General features: G+C 41.3%; 1 protein-coding gene across 5 annotated transcripts in view; it reads left to right on the forward strand.

The window, feature by feature from the left end:
* LOC121277872 (kinase D-interacting substrate of 220 kDa-like) overlaps positions 1-18,995 on the forward strand; it is a 177,405-nt gene that overhangs the window by 23,090 nt on the left and 135,320 nt on the right. The window contains exons 2-3 of one of the 5 annotated variants that reach the window (XM_041187618.1): positions 6,334-6,403; positions 6,926-7,006. The exons of the other annotated variants lie outside the window; for them this stretch is intronic. The gene's annotated coding sequence lies outside the window, so the exon portion shown is untranslated. The remainder of the gene's footprint in view (positions 1-6,333; positions 6,404-6,925; positions 7,007-18,995) is intronic. 5 annotated transcript variants of the gene reach the window in all.

Below are 18,995 nucleotides of genomic sequence, written 5' to 3' on the forward strand. Positions count from 1 at the left end.
TCCACCATTCAATGAGATCATGGCTAATCTCAGCTCCACTTTCTTGCCTTTTCCCCATAACACTTGATTCCCTTACTGATTAAAAATCTGCCTATCTCAGCCTTGAATATACTTAACGACCCAGCCTCTACAGCTCTTTGCTGTAAAGAATCCCACAGATTGACTGCCCTCTGAGAGAAGAAATTCCTCCTCATCTCTGTTTTAAATGGGTGCCCTCTTAGTCAGATTATGCCCTCTGGCCTAGACTCTCCCATAAGAGGAAACAATTTCTCCGCGTCTACCCTGTCAAGCCTCCTAAGAATATTGTATGTTTCAAGAAGGTCGCCTCTCATTCTTCTAAACTCCAATGAGTACAGGCCCGACTTACTCAACCTCTCCTGCAGCGAGTAACTCACCTGCTGACTCCCCAAAGCCTGTCCACCATCTACAAGGCACAAGTCAGGAGTGTGATTGAACACTCTCCACTTGCTTGAATGAGTGCAGCCCCAACAACACACAAGCCTGACACCATCCAGGATAAAGCAGCCTGCTTGATTGGCATCCACAAACATTCACTCCCTTCACCACCGATGCACAGTGGCAGTAGTGTGTACCATCTACAAGATGCACTGAAAGAACTCACCAAGACTCATTTGACAGCACCTTGCAAACCCAGCAGACACTTGGAAACACCACCACCTGCAAGTTCTACTCCAAGCCACCGGCCACCCTGACTTGGAAATATATCGCCGTTCCTTCACTGTCGCTGGGTCAAAATCCTGGAACTCCCTTCCTAACAGCACTGTGGGTGTTCCCACACCACATGGATTGCAGCGGTTCAAGAAGGCAGCTCATCACCACCTTCTGCAGGACAATTAGGGTTGGGCAATGAATGCCAGCCCAGCCAGTGAAGCCCACATCCCATGAATGAATAACGAAAAAGATGAAGCAGCATGAGACCAAAAGGGAGGAAAGTAATTGAGTGGAGTTTCAAGTTTTGTGATTGTAAGCAGGTAGGGTAGCTTGTGGTTTGCATAAATTCTTTAGTTTTCTTCTTCCTAATGATGTTATGACTTTCCAAGTGCCCTGTTACCACTTCCTTAATAATGGATTTCAGTATTTTCCTGGTGGCTGATGTCAGGCTAATTGGCCTGTGGTTCCTTGTTTTTCCCCCCTCCCTCCTTTCTTGAGAAGTGGTGTTACATTTACTACTTTCCAATTTACTGGGGCCGTCACAGAAAATTGGGCATTTTGGATGGTCACAAGCAGTGCATTCACTACCTCTGAAGCCATCTCTTTTACATCCCTAGGTTGTAGGCCATCCGACCCAGTGGATTTTTCTTTCCTAATAAATACTTTAAATTCCTCACTCTCTTTTTAGATCCTTGGTTCCCCATTATTTATGTATTTTGTATCTGCCTTCATAATAAGAGATGCAAAGTGTTTGTTTATCATTTGTACTGTTTCCTTATTCCCCATTATGATTTTCCCTGTCTTAGCCTTAAAAGGATCCACATTTAATTTTGTTACTTTTTTTTAACATACTTGTAGAAGTTCTTGCAATCTGTTTTTATATTTTTTGCAAGTTTACTCTTTGTATTTTTTTCTCTCTCAATTTTGTGGTAATGCTTTTCTGATAACTAAAACTCTCCCAATCTTCAGGCTTATTACTCTTGCAATAGCATAAGCCTCTTTTTTTACTTTTCTGCTACTGTTATGATTCCCAGCTAAGGTTACCACTGGACAAGCCTGATCCCAGGATGGAACCCAGCCTGATAGATCCTAACTTTTATTTGATTGTTTAGTTATGTGGAGAGGGGCTACTGAACAGAGTCACCGGAGTCAGCTAATGAACTTTTAACAAAAGCATAAAACATTTATTAAACAAGAAAATATGAACTATATTACAATACTCCTTCACCCACGACTATACCTTTACAGATATACATATAGATTTCTAAGGAAAGCACACGTTACAAAATCTTATCTTTATACTTTGATGTTCACAGTAAGCACAGCCCACGTAAACCAACTGGGGACCTGTGGTCAGACACACCACATCTGAAACTAAGTGACAGATGGCACCCTAGACAGATGCAATGGATCTCTCCTCAGCTCCCCCAGACGCTTGTTACACCAAGAGCTAATCAGTCTCACTAAACTCCATCTTTCACATGACGGTTTCCAATCTCCACTTTCCAAGAACTCGCCTTGGAATCTCTCCCAACGCCTTCTGCAAGGGTTCACCTCCAGGGTTTCGAACTCTCCTTCCCTGGGTCACCACATGCACTTAAGCTTTTTTCCACGCATTCTCTCTCACCGACTCAGCCGTCAACAGTACAGCACTGCTTCACATGCCCGTAGCAAACAGTTACAGACCTTCAGTTGCCTTTTTGGACCTTCTGACTTCTCATAAGCCTTTTGGTCGCTTTGACTCTGCTCCCGACAGCTTGAGGTTTGCAGCCTTTCTCTGCCCCTTACTCTTAACTTCACTTAACAGGACCTTTTCCAGGTTCCTGTCCTTCTTTTGACTAGAAGGTCTGCTTGGGACTTTCTCCTGATCCACTCCCCTGGATTTGGGAACTTTCTTCTTTAGCTTGGGACTTGCTATCTGTCCCTTTTGCTGCAGTCTCTCTCTGGCAGCTACTTTCAGCCAACTTTAGCTTGGGACTGGCTGTCTGCCTCTTCTCAGCTGCTTCTGCCTGGCAGCTGTCTTCAAAACTGAACTCAAAAACTGCTGTTTCTTGTTTCTTCTTTGTGTGTCTGTGGGAGGGACCTGCCTCTCTGGACCCCTGTTGCTAAGCAATAGCCCAGTTTTTCTACTCTTGTGTTTACTTAACTTGTCTAACAGTCGTAAACTCTCATTAGAAACGCAGGCACCTTTTAAAGTGAAAGAAAAACTCAACTTGACCTTTTCTTAACACACACATAGAAAAATACAAGTCAAGCTTAAGCTTTAAAGCTGAAATTCATTCCTAACACCCATCATTGCTTTCTATTTTTCAATGGAATACAGATTAGTTGAAAATTATGAAATACGTCCTTTAAATGTTAAATTTCTGGCCGCTTGTGTCTGTGAAGTTACTTAACATAAATAATATGTATATTATATGACTGCAGATTGTAAACAGATTGAATTTCTAATGTTAAAGCAGTTAGAATTTGCTAAATGGCAGATTAAAAATCTATTTCATACATATTACCACCGCCTATTTGGAAAATTCTAGTGATGGCTCTGTTTCCCCGGAAAACTATTGCAAAGTAGAATTAGAAGATTAAGCCAATATGTTCTGTAATTCATGATAGTGTGTGCATGAAATTCAAACCAATTATAATTGAGACACTGAAATGCTATAGTAGGGTGCAAAGATAGTATTAAGTGAGATCTCTTCATAGCACATTTTAAACATTCAAGTTTTTGTGAAGTTTTATTTTAATGTTGCAGATGATTAATGTTTAATCTCACTTTTTAAAATCTTATGTATGTTATGATTTTGTTTCTGAATAAAATAAAAAAATATTATCCAAATATATTTTGTTTTGGAATAATTTGACATTTCATCCTTGCCTGAAACTTATATTGCATATTTATGTTTCAGATTTCCAGCAGGTAACAGATTTTCCTTTAATTCTGGTCCAAAATGCAACATTTTCCAATTTTAGCGCAAACCCTGTTCTGGTGAAGACAAAGCACTTATTAAAATGAACAACAAGGTCTTCAGGATTGTATAATTGTATAATGTGTGTTTTGGGATGTCATGTCAACTTTGCATCTTTGTAAAAATTTACTTGACAACATTGTTTTTGACAACAACATCTAGTTTTCTGCTTTCAGAATAATTTGTGCAATGTTCTGTCAAGATTTCAGAAGTGTATGCTGGAAGAAATGACTGCAGATCGTAAACAGATTGAATTTCTAACTTTGAAATTTAAAAACAATGGCAAATATTTAATGGATAGAATTTTATGCTTTGCCATTTTATATAAGTAGTTTGCCCGTGGGATGGATTTAAAGGAAGGGAAGAAAATCCCTGACTCTGATTTTTAGCTGTCTTGCTGTCACAAAGGAAGCCAAATAAGCTGCAGAGAAGAGTTGAAATAATTAGGCAGGATATAGCATTCATCTTTACTCATGCATTATTTATTCCAAGGTTAAATTTTATACCACAGCTGTGATGCAATGTTGGTACTACTTGTTTATTTCATTAATATTAAAATGTTTTTAACCTCTGATCTTTTGATATTTTAATTTCTTATAGTGAATTTCATGAAGGGTTTTGGATGTAATGAGCAATAATTTCTCTACTGTAAGTTAATGCAATTCTATGGGTTTTGTTTGAGAAGCAAAATAATTTAAAATGCGAGTCTCAATTTTTAAATTAGCTTCCGGGCAATTTTTGATCTGAGTTCTGTTCATGGTCTGTTGGTTGCATTTTTCAAAGGATGTTGAAATGCTTTTCATAAGACAGGAGTTGTCGTAAGCTGCTCTGAAATGCGATAAACGTGGCTGTACAAAAGATGATAGTTTCTATCCCTTACACGAGGGAAACAATTTAAGCCATCTTGCTATTATAATTTTGTTCATTTGTTTGAACTATCTGCAACTGTTTCATAACCATAAATTAGTTAAGCCAGAGGAAATAACATTTTCTGTTTCATGTTTACAATTACCATCATACTCGTTAAATGTGCACATTGCTTCAGGGTATTATGTTGGCTTGTCATAAATTGTTTCTCTTGAAAGATCAACTTAGGATGCAGAATATGTTATAGTTTGAAAAAGAGAACTACAGTTAATTTAGCCAGAAGTGCTTATTGAGTTGCAAATATGATTTTTAAAAAATTAAAGTTTTCTTGGAACTAGATTTGTGGTTTGTGTTGTATGGCACCATAAAAAATAGAGGTGGTGAAAGACTGGATGCATAACCTGGAGGCAAAACTTAGAAGGATTAGCATATATTTAAAATTATGATACTCAAAAAAAGTACTTTTTTGGAGCCCTTTTGAATTTCTGTCAGACTTGCATCTCATCAAAATATATATATTGTTTAGAGGTTTAAAAGGCAGTGTACAACTGAGCTTGTTTCTCGACTACTTTACCCAGCATGCTTTAAACATTATTTTATTATTCAATAATGGGATGTGGGTGTCGCTGGCTAGGCGAGTGTTTATTTCCCATTCCTAATTGCCCTTGAGAAGGTGGTGGTGAGCTGCCTTCTTGAACCGCTGCAGTCTGTATGATGTAGGTACACCCACAGTGCTGTTAGGAAGGGAGTTCCAGGATTTTGACCCAGCGACAGTGAAGGAACGGCGATATACTTCCAAGTCAGGATGGTGAATGGCTTGGAAGGGAACTTGCAGGTGGTGCTCTTCCCATGCAACTGCTGCCCTTGTCCTTCTAGGTGGTAGCGGTCATGGATTTGGAAGGTGCTGTCTAAGGAGCTTTGGTGAGTTCCTGCAGTGTATCTTGTAGATGGTACACACTGCTTCTGCTATGTGTTGGTGGTGGAGGGAGTGAATGTTTGTGGGTGCCAATCAAGTGGGCTGCTTTGTCCTGGATGGTGTCAAGCTTCTTGAGTGTTGTTGGAGCTGCACTCATCCAGGCAAGTGGAGAGCGTTCCATCACGCTCCTGACTTGTGCCTTGTAAATGGTGGACAGGCTTTGGGGAGTCAGTAGGTGAGTTATTTGCCACAGGATTCCTAGCCTCTGACCTGCTCTTGTAGCCACAGTATTTATGTGGCTAGTCCAGTTCAGTTTCTGGTCAATGCTAACCCCTGGGATGTTGATAATGGGGAATTCAGTGATGGTAATGCCATTGAATGTCAAGGGGCGATGGTTAGACTCTCTCTTGTTGGAGATGGTCATTGTGTGGCATGAATGTTACTTGCCACTTGTCAGCCCAAGCCTGGATATTGTTCAGGCCTTGCTGCATTTGGACATGGACTTCTCCAGTATCTGAAGAGCTGTGAATGGTGCTGAACATTGTACAATCATAAGTAAACATCCCCATTTCTGACCTTATGATGGAAGGGAGGTCATTGATGAAGCAGCTGAAGATGGTTGGGCCTAGGACACTACCCTGAGGAACTTATGCATATTTGCATCTAATGATTGTTATCACTTTTATATTGATGTTATGTGGTGCATGTTGATATGAGAGCAGAAGATCCAGCCTGCACATACTATTGTTTAGAAGGAAATCTCAATGCAATGGGTCAAATCTTACTAGAAAAAAATTGTGTAGTGGTTGTTAATGTGCAAATTCAGGAGTTTGAGCTATGTAGTGTGTTGCGAATCTTCAGAATTTGCTGGTTAATTTACACCACTCTCGCCCTTGACCTTTTATTTTTAAGAACTTGCTGGATTTCCAAATGAATTGTCCATTAAACGTTCTGCAGAATTTTTGGGATGGAACTTGGCACTGTAAGTATATTTTTAGCGATCTACTACAATGCGAATTAGCGCCTTATGTCCAGAAAGGGAGCAATTTTAACCTGTTCAGTTTCATTCCTGCATGTAGTTGATATTTTAATTTTTTTCTTGTATTGCCTTTCCCTCTCTACCTCCAGCACTGAAATTGGGTGAAGGTAAAGTTTTTGCCATAGTTTTTGAAACATATTATTTACAGAGAAATAGATGGATTTCAATGAAACTTGGTATACAGGATCTGACCCAAGTTAGAGCTGATTACGTTTTGGCAAAGATGCGGATCTGGATCCTGGATTTTTTTAAAGGACCCGTTAACATCGAGAGATGAGACAAATTGACTTTTTGTTTTGAATGTTGCGGGTTGTTTTATTTAGATTGTTGTGGGTTATCTCAGCTGCTGTGGTGCAATTTGTCACAGCTGTCAAAATGTGAGCAGAGTTTTCAGAGCAGGTTTTTGCATGTAGATTGAAGCCTCCCCAGTGAGATGGAAACTCTTAATAAAATTTCTCTTTTCAGCTCTAATTATGGAACATCAACCAGGCAGAGAAAAGCCTCAAGGAAGAGCTGTGTAATGTAATGACATTCAGCATGGCTGAGGTATGCACTCTGCTGAGTGTCCTGTTCACTTGTTAATTATTGTTCGGTGTCTGATTTGACAATAATTCAGGTACTCTAATCTGCTGTCCTTCATCATGCCACTGTTTAATTCTCAATTCTTTAAAATGTCGTTAGTTAAGGAGATAGGTGAATGAGGGGACCCAACAGTCTTAAGGTGCTTAATGCCAAGTTGCCTTGGAAACACCAGTTCAAACTACTACAGTAACTAATGATGCCTGGGGTTGGGTGGTGAAACTGTAAGAACTTTCTGGATGGATAGTTCCTTTTATCACCTCTTAAGTTCGGGTACCACATTTTGCCTGTATCTTGTCACATGATCATAAAGTGTGAATAAGGAGGGCCACTTTGCCCATTCAGAGCTTCTCACCCCTGCTCCTTTCCCACAAATCATCTAGTTGTTTATTTTGACGACTCCACTTTGCTTAGATGAACTTACTAAGTGTTAATCACACCATGTGAAGAAGAACTGAAGTACTGCTTTGGGCTGCAGTAGAGTGCTTAAGTTGGACTTTGGTGACTGAGGGAATTTAAGGGCTAATTTCTATCTAAAATCTAGTCTTTCTTTAATTTAGTAATTAACTAAAAGTTGCTGTTTGGATTGGAAGAAGGTGAGTTGTAGGCCAGCTTTAAAACGGAGTTTATACAGGCTTTGCTTGCAGCTACAACTAGTTAATTAGTTAATTGACTAAAACAAGTTTTCAGAGGCTAGACTCAGAGTATAAGAACAGACCTTCTTATAGTGCTGACTTTGTCTGCATTGGAGTGCTGCTTTGGGCTGCAATAGTGTGCCTAAGTTGGCGTTTGGTGACTGAGGGAGTTTGGTGAGGAAGGAATGAGGTGATCTTTTGAGTACCATGAGTACGGTCGGGTAAGTATTTACTACTTTTATCGCTTATAGTTTTTAAGGTCTTATTTTGTGGTTCGTCGTTTGTAAGGGCTATATTCTGAAACAACGAGGATCAGGGAAGAAGGGCCCTAGAGTAATTGATATTATTTGATATTAAGCATCTTCCAAAAGATTTAATTTAATTTAAAGGGGTAAGCCATGGCAGGAGAGCTCAAAGCTGTGGTGTGCTCCTCCTGCTCTATGTGGAAAGCCAGGAACATTTCCAGTGCCTGGGGCCAGCATGTGTGCGGGAAATGTCTCCAGCTGGACCTCCTGAAAGCCCAGGTTTCAGTGCTGGAGCGGCGGCTGGGGACACTGTGGAGCACCTGCGAGGCGGAGAGTATAGTGGATAGCACGTATAGACAGGTGAGCACGTCGCAGGCTAAGAGTCCACAGGCAGGAAGGGAATGGGTGACCACCAGGCAGAGCAAGAGGACTAGGCAGGCAGCACAGGAATCTCCTGTGGCTATTCCTTTGCAAAACAGATATACCGCTTTGGAAAACCAAAACAAAAACAGAATTACCTGGAAAGACTCAGCAGGTCTGGCAACATCGGTGGAGAAGAAAAGACCGCTTTGGATACTGTTGAGGGGAATGGCCTCTCGGGGAAGCAGCAACAGCCAAATTTGTTGCACCACGGTTGGCTTTGCTACACAGGGGAGGAATGCAACAGTAATAGGGGATTCAATTGTAAGCGGAATAGATAGGTGTTTCTGTGGCTGCAAATGAGTCTCCAAGATGGTATGTTGCCTCCCTGGTGATAGGGTCAAGGATGTCTCAGAGCAGCTACAGGACATTCTGAAGGGGGAGGGTAAACAGCCAGTGGTCGTGGTGCACATTGGTACAAACGACATAGGTAAAAAAAGGGATGAGGTACTAAAAGCAGAATATAGGGAGTTAGGAAGTAAGTTGAAAAGTAGGACCTCAAAGATAGTGATCTCAGGATTACTACCAATGCCATGTGCTAGTCAGAGTAGAAATAGCAGGATATATCGGATGAATACGTGGCTGAAGAGATGGTGTGAGGGGGAGGGTTTCAGATTCCTGGGACATTGGGACCGGTTTTGGGGGAGTTGGGACCAGTACAAACTGGGCAGGTTGCACCTGGGCAGGACTGGGACTGATGTCCTAGGGAGAACATTTGCTCGAGTGGTTGGAGAGGTTTTAAACTAAAATGGCAGGGGGATGGGAACCTATGCAAAGAGTCTGAGGAGGGGAAACGAGGACAAGAACAAAAGACAGAAAGTAGAATAAGAAAAGTGATAGGCAGAGAAATCAAGGGCCAGAATCAAACAGGGCCTCAGTAAAAAATAATGGGAACGGGACAAGTAATGTTAAAAAGACAAGCCTTTAAGGCTTTGTGCCTTAACATGGGGAGCATTCACAATAAAGATGGTTGAATTAACCGTCCAAATAGATGTAAACTGGCTATGATATGATCAGGATTACAGAGACATGGCTGCAGGGTGACCAGGGATGGGAACTGAACACCCAGGGATATTCCGTATTTAGGAAGGAGACACAAAAAGGGAAAGGCAGTGGAATTGCATTGCTGGTTAAAGAGGAAATTAACATAATAGTGAGGAAAGATAGCAGCTCTGACGATGTGGAACCTGTATGGGTAGAGCTGAGAAATACTAAGGGGCAAAAAATGTTTGTGGGGGTTGTATATAGACCCCTAATTGTAGTGGTGATGTTGGGAATAGCATTAAACAGGAACTTAGAGATACATGCAGTAAAGGAACATGTGTAATTATGGGTGACTTTAATCTGCATATAGATTGGGCAAATCAAATTAGTAACAATACCGTAGAGGAGGAATTCCTGGATTGTATATGGGATGGTTTTCTGGACCAATATGTTGAGGAACCAACTAGAGAACAGGCCATCCTAGACTAGGTATTGTGTAATGAGAAAGGAATAATTGACAATCTAGTTGTGCGAGGCCCCTTGAGGATTAACTACCATAATATGATCGAAATCTTCATCAAGATTGCGAGTGATGTAGTTCATTCTGAGACTTGGGTCCTGAATCTTAATAAAGGAAATACGATGGTATGAGGCGCGAGTTGGCTATGATGGATTGGGAAACGTTACTTAAAGGGATAACGGTGGATAGGCAATGGTAAACGTTCAAAGAGCGCATTGATGAACTGCAACAATTGTTTATTCCTGTCTGGTACAAAAGTAAAATAGGAATGGTGGCCAAACCATGTTTTACAAGGGAAATTAGAGATAGTATTAGATGCAAAGAAGAGGCATACAAATTGACCAGGAGAAACAACAGACCTGAGGAGTGGGAGCACTTTATAATTCAGCAAAGGAGGACCAAGGGATTGATTACGAAGGGGAAAATAGAGTACGAGAGTAAGCTTGCGAGGAACATAAAAATTGACTGTAAAAGTTTCTATAGGTTGGTGAAGACGAACGTAGGTCCCTTACAGTCAGAAACAGGGGCATTTATAATGGGGAACAAAAATATCTGACCAACTAAATACATACTTTGGTTCTGTCTTCACAAAGGAGGACACACATAACATACCAGAATTGTTGGGGAATACAGGGTTTAGTGAGAGGGAGGGACGGAGAGAAATCAGTATTAGTAGGGAAATGATGGGGAAATTGATGGGATTTAAGGCTGATAAATCCCCAGGGCCTGATAATCTACATCCCAGAATACTTAAGGAAGTGGCCCTAGAAGTAGTGGATATATTGGTGGTCATCTTCTGATATTCTATAGATTCTGGAACAGTTCCTACAGATTGGAGAGTAGCTAATGTAACTCCACTATTTAAAAGGGGAGGTAGAGAGAAAACAGGGAATTATAGAACAGTCAGCCTGACGTCGGTAGTGGGGAAAATTCTAGAGTCCATTATAAAAGGTTTAATAGCTGAGCACTTGGAAAACAGTGGCAGAATCGGACAGAGTCAGCATGGATTCATGAAAGGGAAAACATGCTTGACAAATCTACTGGAATTTTTTAAGGATGTAACCAGCAGAGTTGATGAGAGGGAGGCAGTGGATGTGGTTTATTTGGACTGCAGAAGGCTTTTGACAAAGTCCCACAGAAGAGATTGGTGTGTAAAATTAAATCACATGGGATTGGGGGTCGTGTATTCAGATGGATAGAAAACTCGTTGGCAGACAGGAAACAAAGAGCAGGAATAAACGGGTAGTGCAGGGATCGGTGCTGGGACCCCAGCTATTCACAATATATTAATTATTCAGATGAGGGAACTAAATGTAATGTCTCCAAATTTGCAGATGACACAAAGCTGGGTGGGAGGGTGAGCTGTGAGGAGGATGCAGAGATTCTTCAGTGTGATTTGGACAAGTTGAGTGAGTGGGCAAATGCATGGCAGATGCAGTATAATGTGGATAAATGTAAGGTTATCTACTTTGGTAGCAAAAACAGGAAGGCAGATTATTTTCTGAATGGCTATAAATTGAAAGAGGAGAATGTGCAATGAGACCTGGGTGTCCTTGTACACCAGTCGCTGAAGTTAAGCATGCAGGTGCAGCAGGCGGTAAAGAAGGCAAATGGTATATTGGCCTTCATAGCCAGAGGATTCGAGTACAGGAGCAGGAATGTCTTGCTGCAATTATACAGGGCCTTGGTGAGACCACACCTGCAATATTGTGTGCAGTTTTGGTCTCCTTATCTGAGAAAGGATGTTCTTCCTATAGAGGGAGTGCAGTGAAGATTTACCCGACTGATTCCTGGGATGGTGGGACTGACATATGAGGAGAGATTGAGTTGATTAGGATTATATTCGCTGGAGTTCAGAAGAATGAGAGGGAATCTTATAGAAACCTATAAAATTCTAACAGGACTAGATAGAGTAGATGCAGGAAGGATGTTCCCGATGGTGGGGGCGTTCAGAACCAGGGGTCACAGTCTGAGGATACTGGGTAGACCATTTAGTACTGAGATGAGGAGAAATTTCTTCACCCAGAGAGTGGTGAGCCTGTGAAATTCGCTACCACAGAAAGCAGTTGAGGCCAAAACATTGTATGTTTTCAAGAAGGAGTTAGATATAGCTCTTGGGGCAAAAGGGATCAAAGGATATGGGGAGATAGTGGGAGCAGGCTATTGAGTTGGATGATCAGCCATGATCATAATAACTAGCGGAGCAGGCTTGAAGGGCTGAATGGCCTACTCCTATTTTCTGTGTTCCTATGAACCTATTTTTATCAGGCATAAAGTTACTGCTTACTACTTTGTGTGTGCTTTTGTCTCGCTTCTGCCAAGTAGCTTATAGTAAGCAATATTCTGGATTGATCTTTTCCATACCATTTACCTTTTTTTTTTATACCTCTGTGCTAGATCAACTGCACCTCAACTGCCTATTTTTTAGGCTGAAAAGCCCTTTTTTTTTTTAATAACTGAAACTCTGGGGAAACTCTCTTCACAACACTGCCCAAAGTACTTAAATATCTCCCTTGGCCATCAGAACTGGTAGCATTATTCGAGGTGTTTTCTTAGCAGAATGCTGAGCAGTTTGATCACATTCGAACTTATCTTCTGATGATTTGACAATGTAGTTCAACATTGATACCGCATTGGATCATCAATCATTCACTTGGCTTTGTTGAATGCTATTTTGCATTGACTAGAACATGTTGATGAGTTTTCTAGCATTCCTAGCTCTCAATTTTTATTAGTAACTACTTCAATATTCATTTAAGTTGCCCATTTTTCCTTCACTTTCGTGCAGTACTTTACAAATATCTGCCTTAAATTTCGTCTTCCATTTTTTTCAGTTCACCCACATTTTGTTTAACTAATTCTGTGATAAGAAATGGGTGAAGACACCGGCTGCAGCAGAGGCAATGGGGGCCTGACAACATCCCGGCAATAGCATTGAGGACTTGTGCTCCGGATCTAGCCGCGCCACTATCCAAGTTGTTCAAGTACATCTAAAAAAAACTGGCACCTACCTGACAATGTGGATAATTGCTCAGGAATGTCCTGTCCACAAAAATCAGGACAAATCCAATTTGGCTAATTACCACCCCTTTGGTCAACTCTCGATCATCAGCAAAGTGATGGAAGATGCCAGCACCAGTGCTATCAAGTAGCACTTGCACAGCAGTAATCTGTTCATTTATGCTTAGTATGGGTTCTGCCAGGGCTGCTCGGCTGAAAGTGAATCAGGGAAAAACTGGTTGGAGTCCTACCTAGCGCAAAGGAAGATGGCTGTGGTACTGGAGGCCAGGCATCTCATCTGCAGGAGCGCCCTCTATCATAAGATCAGAAATAGAGATGTTTGCTTTTGACAGTGCTCAGTACCATTCATGACTCCTTGGATACCAAAGTAGTTCGTTTTCAGAAATAGCAAGACCTGGATAATATTCAAGCTTGTGCTGATAAATATCAAGAAACAAGTGCTGGGCAATGACCATCTCCAGATAGAGAATCTAACTATCTTCCCTCGACATTCAATGGCATTACTACCGCTGAATTCCCCACCATCAATATCCTGAGCGTTGGCATTGACCAGAAACTGAACTGGACCAGGTTACATAAACACTGCGGCCAAAAGAACAGGTCAAAGGCTGGGAATTCTGTGGCAAGTATCTTGCTGCTTCACTCCCCAAAGCCTATCCATAGTCTACAATGCACAAGTCAGGAATGTGATGGAATACTCTCCAATTGCCTGGATGATTGCAGTTCCAACTTCACTGAAGAAGCTCGACACCATCCAGATCAAAGCAGCCCACTTGATCGGCACCCCGTACACCACCTCACACACTTACTTCCTCCACTGTTACTACTCTATGGCAGCAGTGTGTACCATCTACAAGATGCACTGCAACAACTCACCAAAGCTCCTTAGACAGCACCTTCTAAACCTGTCACCTCTGCTATCTAGAAGGGCAGGGGCAGCAGATGTATGAGAACACAACCACCTGCAAATTCCCCTCCAAGCCACGCACCATCCTGACTTGGAACTGCATCACTGTCCCTTCACTGTTGCTAGGTCAAAACCCTGGAACTCCCTTCCTAACAGGACTGCGGGTGTACCTACACTGCATGGACTGCAGCAATTCAAGACCAATTCAGAGTGGACAACATGTGCTGACCTTGCCAGCAATGCTCACATCCCATGAGTTTAAAAAAAATGTTCTGACCTGCCTTTTTGGATTCTACTTGCCCTAAAACATTTTTTGTAAGCACCCGTACCTGTTTCTTAAGATCATAATACTTCAACTTTTCTGGTCAAAATACAGTTATGATGTCATTCTTTTAATGTACCCTGCTTTCTTATTTGTGGACATTGCATGACAAGGACACTTCATAACCTCCACTTCAATTTTACTGATTTCAGATGCTGCCCTTTTCTTTCATGTTTTACTTCATCCCTGATGTTCCTTTTTTGATTTTTATTGCATAGTATTTCCTTTTGATTCCTGCTGCCTTAGATAGCCTTTTTAATTTTGCTTCAATGGAATCCTTTATTAGCTGTTACATACGGCTGGCCTCTTGATGATTAGCCTATTAACATTGAGTTATTTTCCGTTGCTTTTCCAAGAATTAGTACTGGCTGTGCTACCTTTTTAAAAAAAAATTGACTTTCTTTGTTTAGCTGAGTCCTGTATCCATGCACATCTCTGAAGCTTTACGGAATGAAGTGCAGGGTTTGAGGTAATCCTGCTTAAATTTCTTGCTGATGTCTATGATTTCCAGTGCTGGCTATCAAATACTGCTGAATAAAGCGCTATTCCATTCCTGTGTATTGATACCATTTGATTAAATTCGAAGACATGGGAGCCTTCTAGAATATCAGCTGCCCTGGCCAGCTCCCTTGCCAGTGCTTAGCAACTTTTCCATAACTATAGTGATGATCCACAAATCATTTCCTTGTCATCTTCAGCATCCTGGAATTCATACCATATGGCTCAGTGATTTATTATTCAATATTCCTCCAACCTATCAAGTACCTTTGTCATGATGACTTTAAACACCTCCAAAATAATGGGTGGATTACAGAAATTGGATAGCAAACTAGATTTATTCTTGTGAATACACCTGAAAATAGTTCTGCCATTACACAAATTGAAGTGTGGGGAAATCCCCCCAACACTCTTTACCAGGCATTGGACACATAAAATAATGCGTTAGTTTGAAGATTTAAAAGGCTAGTTGTTTGGTAGCCCACAACTTGAGTATTGCTGAAAAAAAGAGGCATGCTATTGAAGCTTTTCGTCTTGCACTCATCAGAACAGGTTCAAATGAATACAATTGTAAAGGGAACAACAATTTATATTGTATGAGAAGAGAGTACTGCTTGGTTGGCAAGTGGACTCTGGTAGAGGTGTTTCCAAGAGGAATGCACCATGGAACAGTTAAGTGCCAAGCTTTTGTTTAAATTCAAACTAGGCAGGTTAACTCTGGTCAAGGCATTGTCACGGGGAATGGCTGTCCCCCAAACTTCTGTTAGCAGAAAAAGGCACAATATGTGAACATGCTTCTTCTGTCTACAAAGGACAGGGCTCTGTGTGTGAATATATGTAGCATCTAACACGCATAAGTGGGCCAGACTGCAAGCCCAACTGATAAATTGTGTCAATGTAATTCTTAGCACAGTCAGGATTGTTTACCAAGTGCTGTTCAAAACTCGCCCAGAACTGATTGTAGCAACTCGCCCAATCATTTAGCCAATTTATTTTGTGCAGAACAAGTCCTAGGTAAGATGGGGCATAAAGGGACATCACTTTGGTGTATCTTGGGTCTCTGGCCAGTACACCCTTCCTTGGGTGAGAAGAACAAAACTGCACACACTACTCTACTCTAGATGTAGTCTCACCAAGGCACTATACAGCTGCGGCAAGACTCTTCACTCCTGTATAGTGTACAGGAATCCCCTTGCAATAAAGGCTACTAACATACCATTTGCTTTCCTAATTGCTTGTAACACCTGCATGTTAGCTTTCAGTGACTTATGAGCAGGAACACCCAAACCCTTAGGACATCAACACTTCTCAATTTCTCCCCATTTAAGAAATACTCAGCATGTCTGTTTTTCCTACCAAAGTGGATAACTTCACATTTTTCCACACTATATTTCATCTGCCATATTCTTGCTCACACTCTTAGCCTGCCTAAATCCCCTTGAAGTTTCTTTGCATCCTCCTCTCAACTCATGTTCCCACCACATTTTATCACCAGAAAATTTGGAAATATTACAATCGATCCCCACATCCAAACCATTGATATAGATTGTGAATAGCTGGGGCCCAAACACTGATCCTTGCAGTACCCCTCTAGTCACAGCTTGCCAACTTGAGAATTATTCATTTATCCCTACCTCTCTGTTTTCTGTCCATTAACCAATCCTCAATCCATGCCATTATATTACCACCAATCCCATGTGCTGTAATTTTGCTTACTAACCTCTTGTGTGGGACATTATCGAAAGCCTTCTGAAGATCCAAATACACTACATCCACTGGTTCTCCCTTATCTATCATGCCAGTAATATCCTCAGAAAAACCCCAACAGGTTTGTCACATATGATTTCCCTTTCCCTTTCATAAATCCATGTTGACTCTGCCCAATCCTACCATTATTTTCTAAATGCCCGATTATCACTTCGTTTATAATAGATTCTAGCAATTTCCCTACTTCTGATGCCAGGCTAACAGGTCTGTCGTTCCCTATTTTTGCTCTCCCTAAAATTTGCTACCTTGTAATCTGCAGGCACTTTTCCAGAATCTGTAGAATTTTGAAAGATGATCACTGATGCACCCATTATCTCTACAGGCACCTATTTCAACACTCTGGGATGTAGATTATCAAGTCCAGGGATTTATAAACTTTCAGCCCCATGAATTTCCTTCAGGTCCTCAATCTCATTAGTCCCTTGCCTTTGCAGTATTGTGGCGAGTTATTTTGTATCTTCCTCTGGGAAGGTAGACACAAAGTATTTGTTTAGTTTCTCTGCCATTTCCTTATTAACCATTATAAATTCTCCATTCTCTGCCTGTAATTGGCCCAAGTTTGTCTTAACTAACCTTTTTCTTTTTTACATACCTATAGAAGCTTTTACAGTCCATTTTTCTGTTCCGCGCTAGTTTACTTTCATTTTCTATTTTCTCTTTCTTTCTTTATCAATTTCTTGGTTCTCCTTTGCTGAATTTTAAAATGCTCCCAATTCTCAGGCTTACTACTGTTTTTGACAACTTTATATGCTCCTCCCTTTGATCTAACAGAATCTTTAACTTTTCTTGCTAGATGCATCAACATCAGTGTCCTCTTACAAGAAGGCATCATAAGCGTTAAGGCTATGATCATCTGCCATCAGCTTCTTTGGGTTGGTCATATAGTTCGGATGTCAGATACTAGGCTTCCAAAGTAGGTTGTCATCACTCAGCCCAGTCAGGGCATATGTGCCAGAGGAGGGCAGAAGAAGCACTTCAAGAATGTGCTGAAATCCAACATGAAGAAATGCAAAAACAGAATTACCTGGAAAAACTCAGCAGGTCTGGCAGCATCGGCGGAGAAGAAAAGAGTTGACGTTTCGAGTCCTCATGACCCTTCGACAGAACTTGCGTTCGAGTCCAAGAAAGAGTTGAAATATAAGCTGGTTTAAGGTGTGTGTGTGGGGGGCGGAGAGATAGAGAGACAAAGAGGTGGAGGGGGGGGGTGGTGTGGTTGTAGGGACAAACAAGCAGTGACTGCTTGTTTGTCCCTACAACCACACCACCCCCCCCCCTCCACCTCTTTGTCTCTCTATCTCTCCGCCCCCACACACACACCTTAAACCAGCTTATATTTCAACTCTTTCTTGGACTCGAACGCAAGTTCTGTCGAAGGGTCATGAGGACTCGAAACGTCAACTCTTTTCTTCTCCGCCGATGCTGCCAGACCTGCTGAGTTTTTCCAGGTAATTCTGTTTTTGTTTTGGATTTCCAGCATCCGCAGTTTTTTTGTTTTTATGAAGAAATGCAACATTGGCATCAACTTGTGGGGCAACGTCGCCTTGGAGTGAACGAGATGGCAGCAGAGCCTGTAGTAGGCAGGATTTCAGCATTTTGAGACTCAACAACAACAAAATGAAGAAGAAAAGCGAGAGTGGCGAAAAGAACACACCATGACCTGAACTGAAATTACACCACCACATGTCCCACATGACAACAAATGCCCTGTGTTCCAAAAAGTCTGCAGATCCTGAATCGGCCTCTTCAGTCATCTTTGGATTCATGGAAGTCAATCATCCTCGCTGGCGGGGGATAGCCAATAATAATAAATAAAGCCCCCTTTTAATTTGAGTGGTTCAATTTAAAAATAACCCAGTAGTCAACCTTTAGTCTTAAACAGGATAAAGGTTAGTTTATTATAAAACTACTGCTGAAAGTTACTTAAGTAAAAGCGATAAAGTTATTGTAAAATATAGATACGAAGATTAAAAGCAGATAAAGATAAAAACATGCTTCTCAGGATGAAACTCAGTTCAGTCCTTTGGTTGCAGGCCCATAGCTTGCAGTTGAATTGCTGTTGTTGGAGTGAAGGGTTGTGATCAGCCTGGATTCCTTTTTCAGCAGAACAATGATGGACAACTTCCTCTGTGACTTCCAGTGACAGAGAGAAACCTCGTTCCCACATGCTTTCCACAGTTAGTTCAGCTGAGAGCAATGGGCTGGAGCGGACTTCCTGAGGTGGTATTGGTTCTCTGCACAAATTGGCTGTTTCCAACCAGATTTCATACAGTTCAAAACTCAAAATGCCCTCTGTCCACATTAGCTTTGGATTAGCCCAGGTCTAGGGGTATAGCCCACTGTCTTTTAACTGGGGTAATTAGCCTTTTAAATAACTCCCATTCTAGCAAGTTTGGTGAAATAGGAAAGAGCTAGTCACATCTCCCGGAAAACCATTGTCAATGAATTTCTGTTTACCCTTTTGGAAATTCGCATTGAATTTAATATATCTTCACATGTCTGGATATGCCTACTCGCAATCTACTTGGAGCCTTCTAGGAGCTTGACAGCATTGCAGGTGTAAAAGCTCAGGTGACTTTTGGCACTCATCTTTAAGGCTCCTTGTGTCCATTTAAAAGAGTTTTTTTTTACAGTAACTAT

Source organism: Carcharodon carcharias, chromosome 5 (genome assembly GCF_017639515.1).
Source record: "Carcharodon carcharias isolate sCarCar2 chromosome 5, sCarCar2.pri, whole genome shotgun sequence".
Taxonomy (NCBI): Eukaryota; Metazoa; Chordata; class Chondrichthyes; order Lamniformes; family Lamnidae; genus Carcharodon; species Carcharodon carcharias.